The sequence below is a fragment of the Malurus melanocephalus genome, unplaced genomic scaffold (genome assembly GCF_030028575.1).
Source record: "Malurus melanocephalus ecotype Western Australia unplaced genomic scaffold, MMel_1.1 scaffold_180, whole genome shotgun sequence".
In the NCBI taxonomy this organism is placed as follows: Eukaryota; Metazoa; Chordata; class Aves; order Passeriformes; family Maluridae; genus Malurus; species Malurus melanocephalus.
This window is the reverse complement of record NW_026623412.1, coordinates 1,116,325-1,120,413: the sequence shown is the minus strand read 5'-3', so window position 1 is coordinate 1,120,413 and position 4,089 is coordinate 1,116,325.

Here is a 4,089-nt window from a genome sequence, read left to right as displayed (position 1 = left end):
TTCAGGAGAGTGTTGGTTGACAACAAGGAGGAGGCTGGCAGCCCTTGCTTTCCACSACACTCACTGGTGCAGTGTTGGTGCTCACAGGGCACAGAGAAGGGGCATATTAAGAGATTGGGGTGACTTCAAGAGGAGGGTGAAATCAAAGCTTCTTCCTTTCCCTCCTCTGCTTTTGGTCCCTCAGTTTGAAATTGTGTGTCTTTGTTCTGTTGTGTTTCTTGGTGTTTGTTTTCCCTAGAGGTTGACCTGCAAGGACAGACCTATGTGAAGAGAATCCCACCACCCTGTGCCAAAAAGAACTCCTGCTCTGTGGAGATCCTGAACAACACCAGCAGGCAGGCCAGGCCTGCTCTCCCTGCTCTCCCTGCTCTCCCTGCTCTCCCTGCTCTCCCTGCCATCCCTGCTCTCCCTGCTCTCCCTGCCATCCCTGCTATCCCTGTATGGGTGCTACCTGGAGGTGCCACGGGTGCCCTGGGGGCAGGTGGTGGCTCCTCGTCCTTTCTGCTGACACCATCAAAGTAGTAACAGATTTTACAAGTAACTTCATGAAACAAGTCATGTAACCATTTCTGTCCTCTCAGCTGCATTTGCTGCGCAGGATGGCAGCATTTGATATCTCAAAAGATAAAGAACATTTTGTTGTAAGCAAAAGAAAACTAGAGAAGATTGATGGTAGGAAGAGGGARGGTGGAAATGAGCTCAAAACCATAGCAAGGGATAAGTCTAAATAATTAGATGAGTGAGGAGGGTTATAGTGTGCAATTTAGAGGCATTGAGTCACGTTTCAAGCTTGTATCATAAAATGATCTATAACTGTTTCCCAGAAGGTGATTTGTTTGCATAATTCAGAAGTTTTAGGAAGGGTATTCATTGGAACTCAATGAATAATTATTTTTTTTGTATTTCGTTGGCAAATTTGGAAAGTCAAGAGGGCTCATTTCAGTCASACCGAAAGGAAAAAAAWWGATTTTTTTTTTTTGTGAATTGAGAAGTAAAACAAGTAATAATTTGGAGGCTTCCAAACAGACATTTAATCCTAAAATAATTAAAGCCTGATTTTGATGGYGACTATTTAAATATTGTTGAATATTTAAAAATAAAGGGCTTTTTGAAAGAAAATGATGCTTTGAAAGAAAAATCAAATAATTTAATTTGAAAAAACATTTAGAATTTTTAAATTTGAAATTCTGATTTTTTTTTTCTTGATATTAAAGAATATGATTATACTGGCCAAGCTTCTGAAATGTATTACTATCTCCTGGCCTAAATTTTTGGCTGCAGAAGTTTATTTCAAAAATGGAAGTTCCATTCCAAGGCTCCGCAGTTGATCACGCAAATCCAAATTTCTCAAGACTCCAGAGTCTGCAACTCCATGGGTSTCCAGCTCCTCAGTGGCCCAGGGATATTAACAAAATACTAATCAGTCACTGCAAAGTCAGAGACAGAAATCATACCTGCACTCTCTCCAGAACCTGCATTTGCCAGCTCAGTGCATTATGACTTAATACACAGTCTACCATTAAAAAGCTTGCAAATGAAATTACTCTGTTTCAGGATGCACTATTAAAGGAAGAACAACAGTAGTGCTCTTATAGAGCATTTGTAGTTAAACCCCTCCAAGGCAGGAATGGGGAATGCTGTAGTTTAACAGCTACAGCTGAAGGAATGGTAATGGAGACTGAGTCCTGCTTAACCCCTCTAGCCCAAAGCCCTTGGTACAGAGATACCAAGTATTTTCACTGAATCTTAGCCCCTGTCAATAAACCAGCATAGACTGATACATGAGGCCTGAGGTATTGCAGCAACACCACGTACAAGGTTGTGGTAGCAAAATTTGTTGATGTGCTTAGGTCCTTAGAGTAACAAGAACCACACAATCTGCTTTCTTCTTCTGTAAATCAACACTTAGCTGCTGACATTTGAAACTCACAAAAAGTGGGTTAATGCGATGGGCATTGAAATGAGCAAACAAAGCAGAAAACCTTAGGAARTGAAACTTTCTCAAGAAAGCTTTGCTTTGCTGCAGTTGTTCTTGCTGCAAAACATTCCCTTTACCTTTTTCTCATATCACCCATTTCTAGATAGAAAAAGCAAAAGTCTATTTTGCCAGTGTGGAAGACACCACTGGGTTTTTTGTTTTTTTTTTTTTTTTTTTTTTTTTTTTTTTTTTTTTTTTTTTTTTTTTTTGCAAAAGAGCTAGCAATTTAAAAATGAAAAATATTGTTGGGGGCTTAAAAAAGTTTTATGAAAATAGGAGCATGCATTTTCTAAAATTTTCCCCTTTTTCTTCAACATTTCTTCTGAATTGTAAAATTCAAAACAATTTTTCCTATTTTGCTTGAAGTTTGATTTTTATTGGACTCCATCCAACACATTTGTTTTCTTTGTATGTACCATATATAATCCCACTGATATTGAAAAGAAAAATTCCCCAAGTGATGCGTTACCCACAAGCCCATCCTCCTTTTTATATACCCTCTTACTGATTTTTCAGCCTTTTTTCATAATCTCTCTCCCCTCTAGGAACACATTTGCAAATTTCCTTGATTCTCCCCTTCATCCCTAGCACACAGGGCAACAAAATTGTTCACTATCATGCTTTCCAGTATGTTATCCCTGTGGCCAAAACATTAAGATTTCTTTTGGAGTATGAATCTGAATTTTAGAATGTAGGATTTCCTAGCTGGATTTTCACGTATGATAGTGGGAGGAACCAGCTAGAGCTGTGAAGAAGCACTCAAGTTGAATGCTCATTGCAATCAGAGGCTTTATAGTAYGCATTAATCAGTGCTCAAATAACCAGGAGAGCAAGCTGGCCACACTCACACATTCACGTTATATTCCTTAAGAGTTGCTATCGATGTGACTGTCTAAGAATATGAGAAAGAGAAAGCTTGTAGGGAACACTAATAACTTCCAGCAAAGAGGTAGAGTAAAAAGGAGCTTTTAAGCAGAGGTAGAGCATTTTGGCTAAYAAAGACTTTAGCTTCCCTTTGCACATCTGGCCTTTCAGATATTTCAGGGGTTTGTTTTTGTAATTAGTCCTGGTAGGCATTTTGGGAAAGGGMAATTGCTTAGTCCTAGAAATGTGGTTTCAAATACTTCATACAATAGGGAAGACAGAGGGAGTTTGAGTTATCACTAATCCAAGAGTAAGGCTTTGTACAGGAGATCTGATTCTGTGATGAAGTATGTGAACAACAAATCCTGCAGCTGATACATTTTGGAAGGTATAGGACCTGTTTTTAGTTTGCTGACTCACCTGATACCRGGCACAAAGCTTGGCTATATTATCCCATTTGCAGAGATGTCTGCCTTACGGAATGACAATTTTTCTGCAACTGTTACACTTCAAAACCAGAAAGATCCTTGCAAAGTGTGGGATTTATTCTACAATCCTCTGCTAGAAATTCTGTATCTTTGTTTCCAGAGCCCCCAGCCTATGATTTAATAACGATCCTAATGACAACTCACAATCCTTGCATCCATCACTGTAAACTTTCAGTAACGTGTGGTAATACAGATCAAAGGCAAACAGATGGAACATTTAAGTTACTTRCATCAGGGCATCAACCCTGAAGATCTTAGACACAATTCCCAGGGATACATTCTCTTACAAGCCCTGAATAAACAATCTATGATAAAGCTACTATTCACTTTATGTTTTTTGTAAATAAATTGCAAGGAAAGAGGCAAGGAGAGGGTGTATGAACAGAAAAGCAAGGCAAGGTTTATAGCAAGAAGGGATTCTGAAATGGTCCCCTCAGTGCTGTGTTTGCGTATCACATTGCTCTGTGATGCAAAATTTAAAGAGCACTATTGACAGGGATGCAGATGGTGCATTATCTGRTCTTCACTAAAATGTTTTTTAACTCATAAGAGGCTTCTGGGCAGGTTTTGTCTGGGAATATACTTCACTCCGTCTAACAGTGACATCTGAAAGCACTGAAAAGCTACATATACACTTCACTGATCCARACACTCATATTTCTGCCAAAACATCCTTTCCCCTCTTGGTATTCTCATTTCCCTACCTCCATCTCATCACAAGCCATCTGACATTGCCATATAGAAGCTGTTTCCCTATGT